The 22,895-nt window shown below is 42.5% G+C and overlaps 1 protein-coding gene across 2 annotated transcripts in view; it reads left to right on the top strand.

Annotated features, from left to right (window-relative positions):
• Positions 1-22,895, top strand: part of PRKCB (protein kinase C beta) — a 382,718-nt gene that overhangs the window by 77,551 nt on the left and 282,272 nt on the right. The gene's annotated exons all lie outside the window — the stretch shown is intronic.

The following is a 22,895-nucleotide window of genomic DNA, read 5'->3' as shown; positions in this document are numbered from 1 at the left end:
CTGTGTGGAACAAAAGCAGAGGCTGGGAGCCGTGGCTCACGCCTGTAACCCCAGCACTTCAGGAGGCAGAGGCAGAGGGACTGCTTGAGCCCAAGAGTTCTAGACCAGCCTGGACAACACAGTGGGACCCCAGTCTCTATAAAAAATACAAAAATTAGCTGGTCTTGATGACCTGCACCTGTAGTCCCAGCTATTAGTGGACACTGCCTTCCAGCCTGGGCAAAAGTGAGATCTGTATCAAAAAAAAAAAAAAAAGCAGAAAGATGGATTCTTCGGGAGGCTGAGGCAGGAGAATGGCGTGAACCCGGGAGGCGGAGCTTGCAGTGAACTGAGATCGCGCCACTGCACTCTAGCCTGGGCGACAGAGTAAGACTCCGTCTCAAAAAAAAAAAAAAAAAGATGGATTATTTTTTTAATTTAAAAATATTTTTTACAATTCTTAAATGCTTGCTTATGATAGCACAATTAGAAAACGAAGGTATACAAAGAGAAGAAAATAAAAATCACTTCTAATTCCACTACTCAGAAAAAGCTCGATCATTAACATTCAGTTTATGTTTTAGTATATTTTAATCAATCTACATTTGTATTTTAAATTAAAATTAGAAACCAAACTTAATACACTTTATTCAGAAATCTGCTTTTTACCCTACCCCACAATTAATATATGATGAATGTCTTTCCAAGTTAAGAAATATAGATCTGCAGTATCTTTTCTTTAATTTTAATTTTAATTTTTTAGAGACAGAGTCTTGCTTAGTTGCCCAGGCTGGAGTGCAGTGGTGTGATCACAGCTCACTGCAGCCTCGACCTCCTGGGCTCAAGCAATCCTCCCACCTCAGCCTGCCAAGTAGCTGGGACTACAGGTGCATGCCACCATATGTGGCTAATTTTTTTTTTTTTTTTGAGATGAGGTCTTACTATGTAGCCCAGGCTGGTCTTGAATTCCTGGCCACAAGCAGTTCTCCCACCTCAGCCTTCCAGAGTGCTGGGATTACAGGCTTGAGCACTGTGCTCGGTCTTGTAGTATCTTTTTTTATGCATCAGTGTATCTTATTCTATGACTGTAATCTATGGTCTCATTTGTAGAAAGTTAACTTTGAATAGTTGTATGTACTCACTGGTTCAAAATTAAAAAGGCACAAGAGCTTTAATACTTTTATTAAAAGGTTTCTCTCCTATCCCTAGCCCTTAGGCCACTCTGTTTAGCTCCTTTTTGGCACCCAGTATTCAACGAATACCACCAATTTATTGTGTATACTTCTGGGAATAGTTCATAATGTACATGCACATCATATACATTTATTTTTCTCTTCCTCAAACACATACATTCAAATGTTAGCTTACCTTGCTTTCTTCACTTCACGATATCCTGTATCTTGGTGTTTGTTCCATATTAGTGCATGTAGAACATCCTCATTCTTTTTTTTTTTTGAAACAGAGTCTGGCTTTGTCACCCAGGCTGGAGTGCAGTGGTGTGATCTTGGCTCACTGCAGCCTCTGCCTCCTGGGCTCAAGCAATCCTCCTACCTTAGCCTCCCGAGCAGCTGGGACTACAGGTACACACCACCATGACTGACTGATTTATGTTTTGTTTTTTTTTCATTGTTGTTGGTAGAGACAGGGTTTGTCCATGTGGCCCAGGCTGGTCTCAAACTTCTGGGCTCAAGTGATAGGCTCACCTGGGCCTCCCAAAGTGTTGGGATGACAAGAGTGAGCCACTGCACCCAATGCCTCATTCTATTTTTATTTATTTATTTTTTTGAGACAGAGTCTCGCACTGTCACCCAGACTGGCGTGCAGTGGTGTGATCTTGGATCGCTGCAGCCTCCACCTTCCAGGTTCATGCGATTCTTCCACCTCAGCTTCCTGAGTAGCTGGGATTACAGGTGTGTGCTACCACACCTGGCTAATTTTTATATTTTTAGTAGAGATAGGGTTTTACCATGTTGCCCAGGCTGGTCTCAAACTCCTGACTTCAGATGATCCACCTGCCTCCCAAAGGGTTGGGATTACTGGTGTGAGCCACCATGCCCGGCCACCTCATTCTGTTTTATGACTGCATCATGGTCCATGGTATGGACATCCCTGGGGTGTCTCCAAAATTGGGATATATTGACTCAGAAACCCTTCTGTGGTTCTGTCCAAGCTTCTTGTTCATATGGCCCGGCCTGGGGTAGGCTGGAGGAAGGATGTCCATTCAAAAATTAGGAGGGACTGCAGCTCCTGATTATGAATGGGATTGGCCTCCACAGGCCTGATGACAGAGGCAAAACAGAGCTGGTGAGCCACATGCCAGGTGATGGTCGCTGGCAGAAGGCCATTTGTGACTTCTCTGCAATTCTCCAGATGGACCACATTTAAAACAGAGGCACTGCCCTTCATTTCTACTTGGTTGAGAAAAGGTTTCATCACAGGCCCAGAGAGAGGATCAGATGGTTTTTGCAGTGTGTGGCAAGACATATTACTGGGTATCAGAGGGTAAGTGATCTTGTAAAGCTGACTCAAAGCAAGAGAAAATTTCGTGTCTGTCTTAGAAACATACATTTGCCTCCAAAGGGAAGGCAGGGTGTGGAGGACTGATCAACACATTTCACGTTTGGTTTCTTTGTCTTTCTTGGTGATCTTACGTGACTTACCCTGAAAGTTTGGCATATGTCGAGGAAACATTTCAAATGACTAAGATGAGAGGAAAATATGGGGAATGAATGAAATGGGGTTTATCAGCAAGAACAGCAAAAGACTTCTTAGAACCGGCTGGGGATTGTTTTGTGAATCTCTAAACAAGAGGGGCAGTTTGACTTGGGGATGGGGGATGTTTTGACACTTGGAGGGATGGGAGGGAGCCAACAAAGACATAAAGCCAAACTGCTTTATATGGTGGTGATGGAGAAGTAGTGGGAGTTTCTGTGGGAAGACATAGGAAATAATGGTCTGTCCTTCATAGAGTAGGTGAAGTCTACTAGAAGAGACTTATCTTTTCCCTAAATTTCAGTCAACTTCACATGATTGAGTTTCCATTATTAAAGACTTGTTCTTTGTGTTACCTTTATTTTGTTTGTTTGTTTGTTTCTTTCTTTCGAGACAGAGTCTCACTCTGTCACCCAAGCTGGAGTGCAATGGAGCAATCTTGGCTCACTGCAACCGCCACCTCCCGGGCTCAAGAGATTCTCATGCCTCAGCCACCCGAGTAGCTGGGACTACAGGCACACACCACCAGGCCTACCTTATATTTGTATTTTTAGTAGAGGTGGGTCTTGCCATGTTGGCCAGGCTGGTCTTGAACTCCTGGGCTCAAGTAATCCACCCGCTTCGGCCTCCCAAAGTGCTGGGATTACAGGCATGAAGCACCACGCTAGGCCTTTTGTGTTACTTTTGTAAGGGATGAAATGAAACTAATATGTAATCAAACCTAAGCGTCAAGCAATTAAAAAATACTTTCTTAAATAACTATCGAGTTAAATAGGACTCAAAAGTACAATTGCAGAGAGGCTATAAATGAAAAAAAAAAAAAAAACAAAACGAAACAGAGTGCTATATAAAAAAATTGATAAGATCAGCCAATGCTGCACTTGCAGATAAGTTCATAGCTTTAATACTATTATGATTAAGGATTGAGATGCCTTGCTTTGAACATAATCTGGCTATTCACTTATTCTAAGGAACTTGTTATGGCTCAAACATGTTTCTAGTATCCTCTTTAGAAATTCCGTTTAGATACAGTTTTCTTTGTTAAACCTTCTAAGATGACTATTTCAAAGATGAAACATTCATTTTGTTGTTTAAATTAACATGTATTCTTTAAAGGGTTATGTAAATGTATTATCCATCAAATATATCTTTAAGCCTTCATTACAGTGTGATGTAGGGGATATAAGTTGTCGAGGACCCAGGAGTAGAGAAAGTTTCTGCACGAAAGTTACTATAGCTCTATGACTTTTGAAATATTCCCTAGGATACATCCAAGACCAAATCAAATTATACTACTTATAAAACACATTTGGAAGATACTATGTGAATATGCTTTGAATACTGAGGCTTATGTTAGAACACAGTCATGGACGAATTTGCAAAAAAACAAAAACAAAAACAAAAAAACTCCGAAATTTCCTGGAGTCTGGCAAAAATACTGGATAGGTTTCCTGAATATATTTTCATGATCTCTGTGATATAACCATATATCTCATTATTTCAAAATGGAGCATATTTTATTAGTCTTTCTTGGTACACAAGCAACATGCCATCATTGCAGATACCAGAAAGTAGGATCACATTGCTGTGCTATAGATCTCCAGAACTTCTGTATCTTGCAAAACTCAAAAACTCTGTCATTAAACAACAATTCTCCATTCCCTCTTCCTCCACCCCCTGGCCACCACCATTCTACTTTGTCTCTATGAATTTGAATGCTATAGGTATCTTATATAAGTGGAATCATCCAGTATTTGTCATCTTAAGATTTCTTTCTTTCACTTTGCATAATGTTATCAAGGTTGATCCACATTGTTGTGTGTGTCAGAAGTTCCCTTCTTTTAAAGACTGAATATTTCATTGCTTTATAGGCTACACATTCTTATCCATTCATGTGTCAGTGGACAGTTGGATTGCTCTCATCTTTTGGCTATTGTGAATAATGCTGCTATGAACAGGAGTGTACAAATATCTCTTTGAGGTCCTGTTTTCAATTCTTTTGGCTATGAACCCAGAAGTGGAATTGCTAGATTAAATGGTAATTCTATTCTTAGTTTGTGGAGGAACCACCATGCTTGTTTTCATAGTGGCTGCACCGTTTTGCATTCGCATCAACAGTGTGCAAGGATTTTTCCACATCCTCACCAACACATGTTATTTTCTTTTTCTTTTTTTGATAGTAGCCATTTAATGGGTATGAGGTGGTATCTCATTGTGGTTTTTGATTTGCATTTTGCTAATGAGTGATGCTGAGCATCTTTTCATGTGCTTATTGGCCATTTATGTGTCTTCTTTGGAGAAATTCTATTCAAGTTGACTCCTATGATTTTGCATTATTGCGTCTGTATTGATTCAAGCAAGCCAGCTAGAATAAATTCTGGCATTTAAACCAATTTTGTGGTTTTTCTGCAAATAAATTCTGCCCCCAAATAACCTCCAACTTTCTGGAAGCAGTCAGCAGGAGTACAGTTCTGAAGATAACTTTCTTTAAAAAAGGAAATTCATAAAAGTATCATGCATCTTCCTTTTTTGACACTAATGGAACAATTTAATGTAATTTCAGAGGGAAGCAGAGCCCCTGGAAAGGCTGGTGTGATAAGGGAAGGTTACCCAGCTTTCCTGTCAGGCGGTGTGTGGGAGCAGAGAGTGGTATTCTCTGCATACTCTTGGAGAGAGGAGTGGGTGAGACAGGCTGCTCAGGGCTGGGAAAAGCCCAGGGGAAGGGGATGGAAGAGGGGAAAAACAGCCCTTCAAGAGTCCTGCAGGAATTGGTGGAAGTTACTTAACAGAAGTGTTCAGCTCCACCCAACACATTCTGTTGCCTTCTACATGCAGAGTGTGTTAGTCTGTTCTCATGCTGCTAATAAAGACACACCTAATTTATAATTATAATTTATAATTGTGAGGGGAGGCCTCACAATCATGGCAGAAGGCAAATGAGGAGCAAAGTCACGTCTTACATGGTGGCAGGCAGGAGAGAGCGTGTGCGGGGGAACTCCCATTTATGAAACCATCTGAGATTTAGTCACTACCGTGAGAACAGTATGGGGGAAACCACCTCCATGATTCAGTTATTTCCACCTGGTCCCGCCTTTGACATGCAGGGATTATTACAATTCAAGGTGAGATTTGGGTGGGGACACAGCCAACCCATATCACAGGGTGATGAAGAATGTGTGCCCAAGTAGTATAGGGCTTAAGAAGACCTCTCAGGCTCTGAGTTTCTCTAGGTCTCAGTTTCCTCATCTTTCCAATGGGAATATTAATAAAGCCTACCTCATAGGGATTGTGTGGGGTTTAAATGAGAAAAGACAGGTAAGATGCTAGTACCTTATGAGTGATTAAGTTGCCATTAAAGTATTGAGGACTTAGTGCTTGTCCTTGAAGAGCTTTTGGTCTCATGAGGAGACAGCCTGATCCTCATAAACTATTATAGAAAATGGGAAGAAATAAGGGCTAAGGTGTGATAAAGATGTGCTAGGCCAGGCACGGTGGCTCACGCCTGTAATCCCAGCGCTTTGGGAGGCCAAGGTGGGCAAATCACTTGAGGCCAGGAGTTCAAGACCAGCCTGCTCAACATGCAAAACACGGTCTCTGCTAACAAAAGTTAGCTGGGTGTGGTGGCAGCCACCTGTCATCCCAGCTCCTTGGGAGGCTGAGGCAGGAGAATTGCTTGAATCTGGGAAGCAGAGGTTGCAGTGAGCTGAGATTGCACAACTGCACTCCAGCCTGGACGACAGAGCAAGACTCTGTCAAAAAAAAAGAAAAAAAATTGAAAAAGATATGCTATACCCTCATATATTACAATAAAGCCAGGAAATAGATCGTTAATTCTGAACCCTGATTCTTGGGTGGGCATCAAGGCAGGCCTCAGAAGAAGAAGGCATTTGAGTTGAATCTTATAGGCTCAGCTGGGTTCCAATCAGCAAAAACTTAGGGAAAGGGCAGAGCAGGCAGGGCAACAGTATGAGCAAAGACTTGGAGGCATGGAAGTTCATGGGTAATTACTGACTGAGATGTTTGGTGTTATGGTGCATAGAACACTGTCGGATGATAATGAAAACATTGAATTCCAACATGTTCAAAAAGACATTGGCTGATAAAAATGACGTCTTAATAGTTATCTGTGGACAAATTTGTAAAGGTAAAAGGGTTGCAGACTCAAATCCTACAGAAGCTAGGCAGGAGGCCTAAATGGGTGAAGTGGGTGGGTATAAAACAGAAGTGGTGGTAGGAACCCATGTTGAATTGAATAGTGGATGTTTTGTTTAAAGGGGCACCAGTAGTAAATTTTCCTTTGGTCCTAGGGCTACCAGCTCTTCTGCTTTTTCAAGGGAAGCCAGGAATCTGGATTTCATGCGAAATTTCTTGTTTTTCTTTTTATTAAAGATGTGGTATAGACCAAAAAAAGATGTCTCTAGGCTAGAACTCTGCAACCTCTCATCTATACTCTATTCGCATTTTTAAGACTATATGCAAATATTATTTAGCAGAACTACCTAGTTTTTTTGTGTGATGATAGCATGTTAAAGAGCTATGATACATCTTGGGAATGTCAACATTGAAATATACAGTGACTGTGTTGGTCATTACAGAATGATCTCTGTAGAAACTCAGTTGCATTTTCTCTAAATGACACCTTCGCTTTGACAACACATTTTCAAAAGGAAAAATAGCAAACTACCCTTCTTCCAGGGCCTTAGCCACAGCAGCACCTGCGAACATAACACAATGCTGCACCTTACCGAGGGATCAGGAGGTGTGATTTGATTTATAATTACGGCTTCATGGGTAGAATGGTGGCCAATGTCCACATGAGCCACACTCACTGGCTGAGATCCAGAGGGCATTTATTTTAGATAGCCAGTGTTACAGACAGAGTTTAGATTGTTGCAGACTTGACCAGCCTTAATAGATCTGTCTGTTCTTTAGAGTTACCTTTTTTTTTCACTCTCCTAGCTACCTACACCTTTTAATGCTAAACGTAGTTAGCTAGTGAATGCTGTTATTTGAATCTTAAAACTTCAGGTTTGGACAGAACCTTAAAATTCATGTATTTCAACCACTCTTTGTATGAGGCAGGAATCTTGGTTATGGCAGGTGACAGAAAATTCAAACTAGCTTAATTCAGAAGGGAATTTATTACCTTTATAAAACCAAAAAGTCCAAGGGTAGCTGCCTTCAGATATAGTCTGATCCAGGGGTTTGTTATGTTTCCAGGACATGGTTTCCTTTGTTCCATCTCTGCTTCTGTATTGGCTCCCTCCTCAGATGGAAGACCCTCCCCTCATCGTGGTGAGACGGCTGTGGAAGCTCAACTCACATTTCCTCTAGGTTCAAGTCCATGCGGAGAAGAGCACCTCCTTCTCTCACAGGCTCTAAATTAGCTACTGGGGCCAGTGAGAAAGCAATGTGCTGATTGACCACCCTTATCTACTCTTGGAGTTCTGGATGGAATTAACACTACCTGAATTATGTGTACCAAGAGTGGGTTTGATATTGTTATTAAAATAAGGTTAAGTGAATACTCACTGAACCGTCTAATGCTTGAATTCCCTTCATAGCACACCATTGGTGACTGTCCAGTCTTCAGTTACTAACACACTGCTCCCAAAATGGTGTGTTTGTGCAGCTCTAATAATGACAGAGTTTCTCCTAATACTGAGATGATACTGGCATCTCCATAGTTCCAGGCATGATTTCTGGTCCCAACCATATTCAACCTGGTCTGTTACGGGTGAACATGTAAGGGAAGGGGTTGCTCATTGTGGTCACAGAAGTGACCTACCCAATAGAGGCACAACAACTTGAAGCATGCTTCCATGATCACTGAGGGAGGAAAATGATTGGCAAGTCTCATATTGGCCCTTGAAGCACTCCCTATAAACACCTGTCACTGACAAGCATGTATCACTGGCCAAAGCAAGTCACATTGTGATATGATTAGGCTTTGTGTCCCCACCCAAGTCTCATCTTGAATCGTAATCCCCGTAATCCCCATGTGTCTAGGGAGAGAACTGGAGGGAGGTGAATGGATCATGGGAGCAGTTTCTCCCATGCTGTTGTCATGATACTGAGTGAGTTCTCACAAGAGCTGATGGTTTTATAAGGGGCTCCTCCCCCTTCACTCCTCACTCTTCTCTCTCCTGTAGCCATATGAGAAGGTTTAAGCATGCTTCCTCTTCACTTTCTGCCATGATTGTGTTTCCTGAGGCCTCACCAGCCATATGGAACTGTGAGTCAATTTAATCTCTTTCCTTTAGAAATTACCCAGTCTTGGGCAATATCATGATAGCAGTGTGAGAACAGACTAATACACATGGCCATGCCTAACTTCAAAGCGGCTGGGCAAGTATACTGCTGTGTACGTGGGAGGAGGGGAGAATCAGAATATTTGATCTGGTGACCACCACACAACTGAACTTCTCTATTTCTGTGTTCATGTTGTTAACCCTCTAGTTTCTGTTTCCTCTTGTGACACATGTATTAATTAATTTTTCAATACCCAAACATAAGCCTCTAATATTTATTTTTGTTTAGTTACTTCCTAATAAACTAAGTTACCTCTACATCCTGATCCTAAAACCCAAAGGCTCCATGTATACCATGGTGACTACAGTTAATTGCAATATATTGTATAGTTGAAAATTGCTAAGAGAGTGGATTTTAAGTGTTCTCACTACGAAAAACTGCATATGTTAAATAGCTTGATTTAGCCGTTTCACAATGTATACATGTAGCAAAACATCATGTTGTACCACAAATGTATACAATTTTTACTTGTCAATTATAAACAACAACAACAAAACTGCAAAGTCTTCTTAGACCCACTCAATCACATGTTATCTGCTGATTTAATGAGTAAACTCTATATAGGTTCATTCTGGACCTGGGTAAAATGATTTAACAGACTGAGACCAAGGGGGAGGACCCTATTGCAATTCATTAGGTAAGGTCTTCTAGGTCAATATCTGACCATTGATTAGCACATTTGGGGTATAGTTATGTAACTGCCTTCTAGTTTCCCTCAATATGACCCCTCAGTGGAGGAAGAATGGAGCACAATGACAAGAAGAATGTTGAGAGATGAGGAAAGAGAGAATGGAATGGAAAGAACACAAAATAGGAAAGCATTGACATTGTTACTTCTTGGTTATTTCTTCCTGTAAAATCTTGCCTAGGTGCCCTCCATTGGGGTCCCCATCCTCTGCCCTGGCAACATCTTAGAGGATCACTCCTCTCTGCCTTTTCATTCTGCAGGACTTGCCCATTGGGGCTCTCTCAGACCTGACTTGTCATTGGCCATCTCTAGCTGTGATAATAACTCTCTTCCTGGGCTTGACCCTCCTCTCGTTGACCAGGATGCGTGTATTCTTAAGGCTGGCTGTTTCCAAGGGCAGAGAGCTTGCATTCCCAGTTTCTAGTAGGTGCCAAGGACTCCGTTCTTGACATTGTCTTGTCAGCCTTGAAGTGTCAAAACCCAGCATCCCTGCCTGAGGTCATCCTGTCTCTCTTCCAAACACGAGGACTTCTTAAATTTTTTTAAAAAAATGTTTACTTGCATAAATTTAGAAGGCACAAGTGCGATTTTGTTACATGGATATGTTGTTTAGTGGTAGAATCTGTGCTTTTGGTATATCCATCACCTAGATAGGGTACCTTGTGCCCATTAAGTGATTTCTTATCCTTCACTCCCCCACCCAATCCTTCTAAGAAGGATGACTATTATTCAACAGTCACTCAGTAGCCATTGGAGAATGACTATTATTCCACACTCTATGTCTATGTGTATTATGTAGCTACCATTTATAAGTAAGAGTATGCAGTATTTGACTTTCTATTTCTGAGTTATGTCTTTCAAGATAATGGCCTTGGATTCCATCCTTGTTGCTGCAAAAGACATTATTTCAGACTGGGCATGGTGGCTCATGCCTGTAATATTAGCAACCTTGGGAGGCTGAGGAAGGAAGATCACTTGAACCCAGGAGTCTGAAACCAGCCTGAGCAACTTGGTGAAACCCCAGCTCTATAAAAATTAAATTAGCCAGGCATCATGTTGTGCACCTGCAGACCCAGTTACTCGAGAGGCTGAGGCAGGAGGATCTCTTGAGCCCAGGAGTTCAAGCCTGCAGTGAGCTATGATCACACAACCGCCCTCCAGCCTGGGTGACGGAGTGAGACCCTGTTTTAGTCAGGACTTCAAGACCAGCCTTGCCAACATGGTGAAGCCCCGTCTCTACAAAAATACGAAAATTAGCCGGGTGTGATGGCGGGTGCCTGTAGTCCCAGCTACTCAGGAAGCTGAGGCGGAAGAATCTCTTGGACCCAGGAGGCGGAGGTTGCAGTGAGCTGAGATTACCCCACTGCACTCCAGCCTGGGTGACAGAGCGATACTCTCTGTCTCAAAACAAAATAATAATAATAATAAAAAAATAAAATCTAAGGTCTTACTCTTTTTTATGGCTGAGTAGTATTCTATTGTGTGTATGTATGTATAGATATACATACATATACACACATGTGTATATGTTTATATATGGTGGTGTGTGTCTATATACACACAATGATATGTATATTTATATATGTAGATAGGATATGTATATTAATATGTGCATATATAAATATATATACATTTTCTTTATCCAGTCATCCATTGATTGATGCTTAAGTTGATTCCATATCTTTGCTATTGTACTGTGATAAACGTGTGAGTGCAGGCATCTTTTATATAATAATTTCTTCTCCTTTGGATAGCTACCCAAAATTCAGGTAAAAGATCTCAGTCTACAAGGCAGCTCCCAAGCTTCAAAAAATTGCCCTGCCAGATTTTTAAAATCAAGTTTTCTCAAAAGCTTTGATGTATACATTGGTCAATGTATTTATCCATTAAAGTATTTACTGAATACTTCTTATTGCATATAGTGGTGGTGGTGGTGGTGGTGGTGGTGCTGAGGTGTCCCACAGTGAACACAACAGGCGTGGCCTCTGCTATTACCAAAATTATTGTCTGGTAAAGAATGCAGACGGCTAACCAGGCAGGTGCCTGTACAGTGACACATGTGCTCTGATGGCTGTAAGCGCATGGTGGGAGCGTAGAGTTGGGTGCTTAACTGAAGGCATCAGGAAGGCTTCCAGGACTAAATGATATCAAAGTCCAACCTTCAGGATGATAGGTTTAACTAAGTAAAGGAGGATGTGAAAAGAAGGGGAAGAGTGCTCCAGGCAGAGGAAATAGTATATGCAAAAGCACAAGAGGATTGAAGAACCAAAATAACTTTGGCATGGCTGGAATGAAGGGCATGTTTGTGTATTTTCAGGGCAGGGGATGTGGTTAGGGACAAGTTCAGAGAAAAGGAAGTCAGGAACCCTATCATAAAGGGCTCATCTGTCCCATGAAAGAGTGTACATTTTATTCTGAGAGTACAGAGCTTTTTCTTTTTTCTAAGCATTACATGATTAGATTTGTCTTTTAGAAACCACTCTGGCTGCCGTTAAAAATGAATTTCACAGTGACAAGGCTGGAGGAAGGATCTTGGGTTAGGAGGCGGTGGTAGTAATCTAGGCAGGACTTGAGGACTCCTGAGTGGCGGAGAGGAAGGAGAGAGGTGGATGAAAGATTCAAGAAATATTTACGGGGTGTTACTGAGAGAATTTGGTGATTGATTTGGTGTAGGAGGAATGAGAGAGTCAGGGATGGCTTCCTGGTTTCTGGCTTGGGTACTAGGTGGGCTGGTGGTGCTTCTGACAGAGATGGAACCATGGGAGGAGGAACATGTTTTGAGGGAAGGCTGTCTCCCTTTTAGATACCTAGTTGGTGTCCAAATGGCACAGACCAGTTGGCATGCGGATATCTTGGGGCTTAGGGCGTGGATCTGGGCTCAGGGCAGAGATTTGGGCCTCAGCTGCACATGAGTGGTCATTGCAGTCATGGAGTGTGCTGTGGTTTTGCCAAGAGCTCAGTGGATTCAGGCGAGAAGAGAGGAGGGGCTCAGACTGGGGATACTGGCTTTGGAAATACTCTTGAAATATATAGAAATGAAAGAATGTATAGGGCTATTTCCACAGATGTTTATTTATTTATTTTTTGAGATGGAGTTTCACCCTTATTGCCCAGACTGAAGTGCAATGGCTTGATCTCAGCTCACCGCAACTTCCACCTCCCAGGTTCAAGCGATTCTCCTGCCTCAACCTCCCGAGTAGCTGGGATTATAGGCGCCCACCACTATGCCTGGCTAATTTTTTTGTATTTTTAGTAGAGACAGGGTTTCACCATGTTGGCCATGCTGGTTTCAAACTCCTGACCTCAGGTGATCCGCCCGCCTTGGCCTCCCAAAGTGCTGGGATTACAGGCATGAACCACCGCGCCCGGCCTACAGACATTTATTGAGCAAGAGCTTGTGCAAGGCACTCTGGTATGCATGCAGTCAGGGACCCTCTGATGAATGGAACTCAGGCCTTGTATAAGGAAGTGACCTCCATCAGAGGGTGGAGATGCTGTTAGTGAACATCCATAATAGACAAGCGACTGAGTTAGGAGCTGAGGCAAGGTAGAAAAAGGAGGACAGTGGGCGATATGAGCTGGGAAATGCACCTCTGTTGGGGGACAGGGAAGGGCTTCCTGGAGGAGGTGGTGATTTTTGTATCTAGTATTTTTTTTTTCTTGAGACGGGGTCTTGCTCTTGTCACCCAGGCTGGAGTGCAATGGCACGATCTTGGCTCCCTGAAACCTCTGCCTCCCAAGATCAAGTGATTCTCCTGCCTCAGTCTCCCAAATAGCTGGGATTACAGGAGCTCACAACCACACCTGGCTAGTTTTTGTATTTTTAGTAGAGACGGGGTTTCACCATGTTGGCCAAGCTGTTCTTGAACTCCTGACCTCGTGATCTGCCTGCCCCGACATCCCAAAGTGCTGGGATTACAGGCCTGAGCCACCACACCTGACCTGTATCTAGTGTTTAAGGAGATGTTTTGTCAGATAAAGCTGGAGTTTTGTAATGGAGTTTTGGAGAGGGGGAAGAGCAGACTGGTTTAAGAGGGTGCTGCATAAGGGATGGCTCAGAGGAGAGAAAGTGTACAGTGTTTTCAGGACATATTAGTCCTTCACCATGGCAGGAATCGAGGCGGCTGGAAGGACATTTGTGGGAAATTGTAGTAGAAAATACGAGGCGGACTTTGATGCCAGGCCACAGAGTTTGAGATCCTTTTTGGAGGCTCAGGGGAGTTACTAAACAATTAGAAACTAAAGGCTGATGTGACCTCCACAGGATGCTGGCTAAACGCATGAACTCTTGACCCAGATGGACCAGGATTTAAGTTTGGATTTTACCATTTTCTTGCTGTGTGGTCTTAGGCAGATTATTAACCTCTCTGAGCCTCAGTTTTCTCATCTGTCAAATAGGAGTGAAATACCTCATAGAGGGTTGTGAAGAGTAAAGTAAACTAATGTGGAGAAGGCATTCTGCAGTGTCCGAAATTCAGTGACCTCTCAGTACATGTTAACATACTAATACTTTCTATGTAATCATACCTGTAACAACACAGAGACGAAGGTATCATCCTTACAACTTGTTCTCTTCTGTATCCTCAGCATCTAGGACAGTGCCTGGCATGTAATGGATGCTGGAGAAATATTTCTTGGGCAAGAAATGAATTGCACCAGTTTCTTTTTGTAAGGGATCTATTTTTTTCTTGTCTGGAAAAATACTTTGATAAAACCTTAGGGAAAAGATGAAATTCCGTTTCTTCTGGAGCTGGGATTTCAAAGAGGAGAGGTCGAGTGCTCTGCAAAGTAGAAGGAGAAGATTTTGGGGCAATGAGGAGGAGAGAATTGATGAGGTGGTGGGGCACAGTGTACTATGAAATGTGACTCTTCCCCTGGGATCCCCGAAAAAATCTTCTGTAACATTTTGTATATGTAAGGCGTCTCTCTACCATCTGCTGTGGTCGAAATGGGATTTGTAGAGAGCTTATGTGATTCTCAGACCTCCTAGTAACTCTGCTTACATGGAGAGACAGCTGTCTCCAAGCCAGCTGTTGTCTTTTGGACGTGGGAAGCTTTAATCTGGGGAAAGATAACACCTTGAGAAAAGATGTTAGAATTGGAGGGAGATGTTGATGGGACCACTATTTCTAATGCCCCAAGGCAGCCACACTTGGTATGTATTGTGTGGATGGGCAGGTGCACAAGATGAGTTATTTTTTTTCCCATCCAGAAATTTATGGAGGCCTGGCATGGTGGCTCACACCCATAATCCCAGCACTTTGGGAGGCCGAGGTGGGTAGATCACTTGAGCCCAGGAGTTCGAGACCAGCCTGGGCAACATGGTGAAACCCTGTCTCTACTAAAAATACAAAAATTAGCCAGGTATGGGGGTGCCCCCCTGTAGTCTCAACTACTCAGGAGGCTGAGGTGGGAGAATTACTTGGACCCAGGAGGTCGAGGCTTCAGTGAACCATGTTCATGCCACTGCACTCCAGCCTGGGTGAGAGAGTGAGAACCTGTCTAAAAAAATATGAAGTCGCTGTTCTGAAGAGTGTTCTAATGACTTATCTGGAGTTTCTAGGAAAGAAATTAAATTCAACTTTCAATGTCTGTCTTTCTAGATTTTTTCCTTCTAACGTTATTGTTGTTATGTCCTCAAACAGAAACATTTAGTACTTATGAGCTTCATAGGGTTGTTGTGAATTAATATGTGTAAAGCTCTTAGTGCAATACACAACACACAGATAACATTTAATATTATTGTTATTGTTGGGTAGCACTCAGTTCATGAAATTCCCACACGCTGTCAAGTGATAAATGCTATTAATTTGTAAATATCATCGATGAGGAACCTGAAGCTCACAGAAATTGATGACTTGCCTAGGATCGCTCAGAAAGCAGGCAGCAGAGCTGATTGCCATGGTAACCATTTCCAAGCTTCAGTGCCCAGAGATGGACCCAGTCCGGCGTGGGCTCATCCCCTGGAGCACTGTGTCTTGACAGATAAGTAAAGGAAGTCATTAATTTCTGAAAAATGCCCAGCTGTGGTTGGCATTGTTAGGGGTCAGTGAAGACACGCTCAAAGACCTTACTGTCCAGCTTTTTTAATCTTTCACCTTTAATGCCCCTGTTAGCCCCAGGAACTAACCAAAGGGAAGTCTTTATCACTCCAAGAGGGATGCCATGGTTGTCCCAAGATTCTGGAGCTAAAGGTGGGACCAGGACCAGACTTCAGTTTCTGTGTTTCCAAATCCAGTTCTATTCTCCTCTCAGTAGACCAGGAGGCCTCCAGACAAGACAGATGGCAGACAGCTACAGTAGTTTAAAATAGCCTGAGCTCACTTCTGAGGTAGACATGTGCGTGGAGTGAGCTGGAAGACAGGGACCCCTGTGTGGGAAAGCATTTTGGCAAACAGAAGCCCAGTGGGGAGTTCTGATGCTAGGATGAGTGTCATCAGGTTGGGGTGAGGGTGTGAGAAGAGACCTGAGCAGGTGCCAACCTGAGGCTGAGTGGGGAGGAGAGAAGAGAGAGGACAGGTGCCAGGCAAGATGCGGCACTGCCAATTGGTAGAGGCTTCCTCCCTCCTTTCCAGCTGTGCTACCGAGACGGGGAGGTCAGGTGGTCGTTCTGGAAGGGCTGGTGCCTTTTACTTCCTGGCCTTCTGGCCTGCTGGGTCTTGGAGTCCAATGCAAAATAATGAAGTTCCCATAAAGACAGTTTGTATAGATCTTTTTAGGGTAACTTGAAAGCCTATGCATTTCCTTAACAATGATCAATTCTTTGCTAATCCTCTTTCATCCATATCTGCACCCAGTGCTTGTCACTCTATTTCCATCCTGGATATTTTGAAGTAAATCCCAGACGCCATATAATTTCACTAATTATCAATCTTAATATCACAAAAAGTCAAATAGACGTTGTACATCTTCTGATATGATGCAAAAGAAGTGGCCAACACTATCTGTGCCATATTGTTACTAAAGATCTAACTCCAAATTTACAGGAAATACAGAGAATATGTAGGAAATTCTACGTAGAAATGACTTGGTTTCTTCAGGAAACCAGTGACATGGAAGTGTGAAGAAAGAGAATTAAAAGAAATAGCAATCTAAGACAATGTGTGGACCCCATTTGGAAATAAATTCAAACAAACTATCTGTAAAGAAAACGTTATGAGATAATCAAGGAGAAGGAAACATTAACTGAACTATAAAATGATAACAAAGAATTGTTATTGCTTTTATTGGGTGGGATAATGGAATTGTGGTTGCTTTTTTGTTGTTCCTATCTGTAGAGATATACTGAAGAATTTATAGGTAAAATAAAACTAAGCGATGCTAGGTGGGGAGGAACCTATGCATTTCCTACTTTTTGGCAAACAGGCCCCAAGGTGTGGTCCCTAGCACCTGTGCTGGAACAATGTGACCCAGCATTCCTGCTGATCCGTAATTGAACCATGTATGGCTCCGCCTGATCCTCTCTCTGGGGACTGGGACTTAGCATTCAGAAATGCCAGCTAGCCTCCATCAACAGCAGACTGGAAGGATCAGGCATCTCAGGAACCATGCGATGTGCATCAAAAAATAGAGAAAGCTTATCTTCAGAGAGACAGACAAGTGAAGCTGGCTCAGAGGTTATGTGGACCAGAGGGATGGGGGAAACGGTTGCCTTGGTTCTTGACAATCGTACATTGAAGTCAAACTGCTATTCCTTTCCCTGGTTTCTGTTTGCTTGTAACAGACTTATTCTTTTGCTTGAACTGGGGGTTTTTAGTGGGGTTCTGTTGCTTGCCAATCTTAAGTACTCTGAGAAGCAGCTAAGGAGATGAAGATGGAAAACGTGGTCATGAAGGGAAAGGGTTACTAGAGTCTTTCTGGAGGGAGAATTATGAGGGTTACGAGGATGCAGTTCTGATTGAAGGGGGTCTTGTAGGTATCTGGGATTTGGAAGTGAGAATGAATGCTGTAGCAGATTCTATTAGCTACCCATCCAGTGGCCATTCCTTCTTTGTTTCTAGTTTTGTTCAGTGGCAATGTGCCCAGGGGACAGTGCATGCATGATCCATGGTGATCCATGATGATTTCCCTTTCAGTGATTGGTCTAGAAGTGGGCACTGGACCCAGTTTGGGTCATGTAGGAAAGAACTTTCTTTCATCCTTTCTTCCTGCTCTGGAGGCTGTTAGGTGAGGACATAATAGTTGGAGTTATGGCAGCCACATTATGACTATGAACAGATGCCTAGATTTGTAGCGACACTGACTGAGAGCACTGTCATTCTTGAGTCACTCGTACCTCCTTCTTTCAGACTTCATTATTTTGGGGATGATATTTATTGATGAGCCCCTTTTGGTTAAGTTGCATATGGTTGGCTGTTCTGTTAATTCAAGCCAGAAGATTTTTAATTGATACAGTTGGGCTTCACAATTTAGAAGTTTGGGAGCAAAATGAGGTGAAAGAGCATGCATGGTTGGGGAAGATAATATTTTAAATCAGAAAATTAACATTTTCTACCAGAAGACCTTCAATTATGATATAGCCTGGTTTTCAGAGTCTTTTGAGAATGGTATGAACTGATATCCATCCATCCATCCATCCATCCATCCATCCATCCATCCATCCATCCATCATCTTCTGTTTGTTGATTTTCTATCCTTCCATCTATCCATCCATCCACCCAGCCATCCATCTATCATCTTCTGTTTGTTGATTTTTTACCCACTCATCCATCCATCCATCCATTTGACTTTCTTTTTATGAAACTTTGCCTTTGAGCACTGGAGGATTTCCTTCCTGGACTTGCTTGGTTCTGTCTATTATCATGTGGGTATAAAATGCTTTTCCTTCTCCAATTAGGTCACATGTAGAGAACTGATATTAAATAGTTATGGTGAAAAGTGTCTTTCTAGGGACACTTTGCCTTCTGCAGTGTCTGGCATTTCTAAGAAATGTTGATTTTTAGGCATTGAGAAAAAAAGCTGGGGTTTTTTTGACATTAAAAGTTCTAATTTTCCCTTATTTTATTCCCTGGAGCTTCTTTCAACATATTCAAGCACTGTTAGCTTCAGGCATGGCTTTGTGGGCTGGAAAGGGCCAGGGCGTATTTTCAGAGGAATCTTGTGAGATTGAATTAGCAATGCTGCCTTCAGGGGATAATTATTATTTTAATAGGAAGATATTATTTGTTTTTTGATTCTTAGGAATTGCTCTTTCTCATATAGATGCACTTGCCTTTGTTACATTCATAAGTTCCATAAAATATTTTCAGCGTGTAGAATTTTTATATATCTAGACTGTTATCTGTTTCAGGTTAGGAATGGTCAGTGTTTATACGTGCACCTAATCTCTTGTAGTCTGTTCGTTACTGGGATGGTGGTGATGGAGGCACTAGAGGGTGGAATTTGCGCACATGGAGAGAGGAGATGGTGCATGTCAGTGTGTTTTCCAATTGAGGCCCTTGGGGTTGTGGGTGGGGAGGAAAGAGGAGGAGGAGGAAGCCAGTGTGGTAGGAGTGTGATCTACATTCTCAGGAAGAACCATATTTGATTTCATTTAGAAAACGGAATTCTAACTTCTTGAACAAAGTTGGCTTTTCTTCTCTGAACCTGGCCTTTGCAAGTGCTTGAGTCTTCGAGTATGGTGATGCCTGAGGGAGAGGAGGGATTTGCTTGGGGCAGCAGGCACACCTGGAATCATCGACCACAAACCTGGCTGAGCACAGAGCCACCTGGACAATGGGCTTAATAGGTACATACTGAGAACTTCCCCTCAGGCATGCCAAGTCAGGAGGCTGTCACCAGTGACTGCACCTTGGAGTGATCTGGGGATCTTTTAAATGCCCCAGTGCCCTGGCTCTACCTCGAGTCAGTGAAAGCAGGCTGTCTGGGAGTAGAATCAGAGCAGCAGTATTCATTAAAGGCTCTCCAGGTGATTGTCATCAGGATCCAGGATTGAGAGCCACTGGGGGGAGACAATCTGTACTTTCTCTAAAGCCGGAAGCAGTCAGTTTTCTGAACATCATTGATTAGACCATAGCCATTTTCCAGTATAGACAAAGTAGGTTCTCTCCTCCCATCCCCCGACTGCAGCAAACTTCTCACTAATGGGCATGCTTTGAGAAACACCAAACTGCAGGGACCCAAAGAAGCATATAATTAAAATTAAATCACACAAGCTTTGGGCATATCTATCCCTCCTCCTCCCCCAAATTTCTTTAAAAATAGTGTTTTAAATGTATTTTTTGTAGTATGTTCACAGGATTCAAAAAAATACAAAATGCTGCACTCTTCACAGTAACAAAGATATGGCATCAACTCAGGTGCCCATCAGTGGCAGAATACTATGCAGTTATAAAAAAGAATGAAATCATATCCTTTGCAGCAACATGGATAGAGCTGGAGGCCATTATTTTAAGCAAATCAGAGCAAGAACAGAAAACCAAATACTGCATATTCTCACTTATAAGGGGGAGCTAAGTATTGAGCACACATGGACATAAATATGAAAGTAGACACTGGACTACTGGAGGGCTGAGGGTGGGGGTGGGTTAAAAAACTACCTGTCAAGTACTGTGCTCACTGCCAGGGTGACGGGATCTGTACTCCAAACCTCAGCATCATGCATTATTCCTGTGTAACAAATCTGCACATGTACCTACTGTTTCTAAAATGAAAGTTGAAATTGAAAAAATTGTTTAAAAACCATACAGTTTAAAGTCTCTTATTCTTTTCTGTTTTCCATCCACCCATTTCCCACCCCCTTCTCTGGATATCCTCTCAGAAATCTTTTCCTTCACCCCGTTTGTTGTCACACAAAAGATGACATACTGCAACCTCTGTTCTCCACCTTGATTTTTTTCTTCCTAATATTTGGCTAGTAAGCACCAGCATGGTGTAACAACTGGCATTTGTCCTGATTTGTTGAGCATCCTCACTGACTGGCAGAAGCTTATATGGTGCTGCCAGTCTTTAGATATTTGAATTACTTTCCCTGTCCACCCCACGTCTTGAAGATCTCTCTATAGCAATACAAAGACAGCTTCCTTATACTACTTTTTAAAATAGATGTAAAATATTTATGTATTTGAGACAGGGTCTTGCTCTTACCCAGGTTGCACTACACTGGTGTGATCTTGGCTTACTACCACCTCTGCCTCCGAGGCTTGAGTGATCCTCCCACCTCAGCTTCCCGAGTAGGTGAGATCACAGGTGTGCACCACGACACCCGGCTAAAATTTTTTCTTGTATTTTTGGTAGAAACAGGGTTTCACCATGTTGCTCAGGCTGGTCTCGAACTCCTGAGCTCAAGCAATTGACCTTCCTTGGCCTCCCAAAGTGCTGGGATTACAGGTGTGAGCCTGGCCCAAGTATTCATTTTTAATAGATGTAAAGTATGGATAATTCATAATTCATTAAACAAGACCTCTAGGGATGGACTTTAGGTGATTTCCAATGTGGGGCCATTACAAACAATGCCATTAAGAATAGTGTGGCAAATGCATCACTTCAGATGTGTAGAAATCCATCTGTAGAGTTCCCATAAGTGCTATTTCTTGGTCAAGGGGCATGTGCTAGAGTATTGTTAGCAACAGGAAATTTCACAAAGGCATCACATTTTCCAGTTTGCTGCAGCAGGCAGCTCAGGTTCTGAAATTGTAGTAGGTACAAGGTTTTATTTTCTTTTTTTCCATTGGTGGCTTTGCGGAACTATCAGATGGGATAGCTGAAAAATGTACATCTAATGGTTTTAGAGGAGATGCTTCTGGAGCTGCAGTTCTCCTAGGACCTTTCTTGAACGACCTGCAGGCATCATCTGATGTTTGTTAAAAATGTGGACCCTGAGCCCCATTAGAATCTTTGAGGCAAGGCCCAGTAAATTTTTAACATGAGCTTCCCGAGCGATGCTTCTGTGCACTGAAATTTCAGAACCACTGCTCTAAGGGATTTGTTGTAGAACAATGCTGTGAGAGGACATCTTTTCATATGATTAGCACAGTGGAACCACACTGGTTTACTCCGGACAAAGTCTGCGACTGCCCTGAACATTGCAAGCTTGATAATGCCAAGAAAAGACTGAGTCTTGGCATTGGGTTGAAAATAACATTTGGCTACCAGCCTCTGATGCAGCATTTACAAGTTTGCCCTCAAATGCCCTTAGAATAGGAGGAACAGGGTCAACAACACTGAAAATAGTCAGATAACCAGTTGCTGGAATCTCAGTGAAATATCCATTAACTCAAAGGCAGATGGTGCTGGATTGGATCCACCCTTCACAGTCAACACCTCCAACAAGACGTAACAAGGCCAACTGGAAATGGAGAAACCCTTTGTCTTCCATTGTCCTATTACTAGACTAAGAGACCTAACTTTTTACCAAGTGGAAAGTCACCCTTTTCTGCTCAAAATTAAGTTTTTGAAATGACCAGAGGCCTCTTACGATGGCTGATTTTCCTACATTCATTCAGAGAAGCCAGGAAGGGAAGGGGAGGCAGTTAACTTGTGCACTGGTTTGTGTAGGGGACTGCTGGTGGTAAATTGAACCTTCAGTTGTGTGGCTGCTATACGTTAGGTGTATAAGAGAGACCAAAGGAACTAAGGTGTGAGTGCATCGTGGAATCAGAGAATCAGATTGTGGAGGTGGGAGAAGAGTCTGAGGCAGGTCAAGAGAGCTGCAGTGGATGAGTGCTTGCTAGAACCCCAGTGCTATGTGTGTAGTGCTGCCCTCCAACCATGGCTTGAGAAGAGGACTGGACCATTACTAGCGAGAGCATCGCTAGCAAGGGCAGTCTACATGACCAATCTTCTGGCAGACACAGGGCCTGGATATATCTTTCCAATGAATAATCCAGTACTTAAGACAATGCAGCTGCGTTTACAGAGTTTTGAAGGGAAATGTTATCATCTACATATTTGATTCTCAGTCAAACTGTCACTTATGTGCGAAGGCAACAGAAAGACAGTTTTCAGTTATAAAAAGGCGCTGCAAATCTACCACCACTGAAAAAGTTAATTGAAGATGTACTTTAATTGAGAGCAGATCCAAAATTAGGAACTTAAGAATGAAAAAGTCATGGTATGAAGGAAATGGCATGAGCACTTCCAGTAATTAAACATAATATTGAGTCCAATAATTGCTGTAATTCTCCAATTAAGTGTCAGACAACAAAAATTATTTGTGAATGAGTAGCTATGTGGTGTAAAATTAACTTCATGATCTATTTGAGTG

The sequence above is a fragment of the Theropithecus gelada genome, chromosome 20, assembly GCF_003255815.1.
Source record: "Theropithecus gelada isolate Dixy chromosome 20, Tgel_1.0, whole genome shotgun sequence".
Lineage (NCBI taxonomy): Eukaryota > Metazoa > Chordata > Mammalia > Primates > Cercopithecidae > Theropithecus > Theropithecus gelada.
This window is presented reverse-complemented; position numbering and strand designations above follow the sequence as displayed.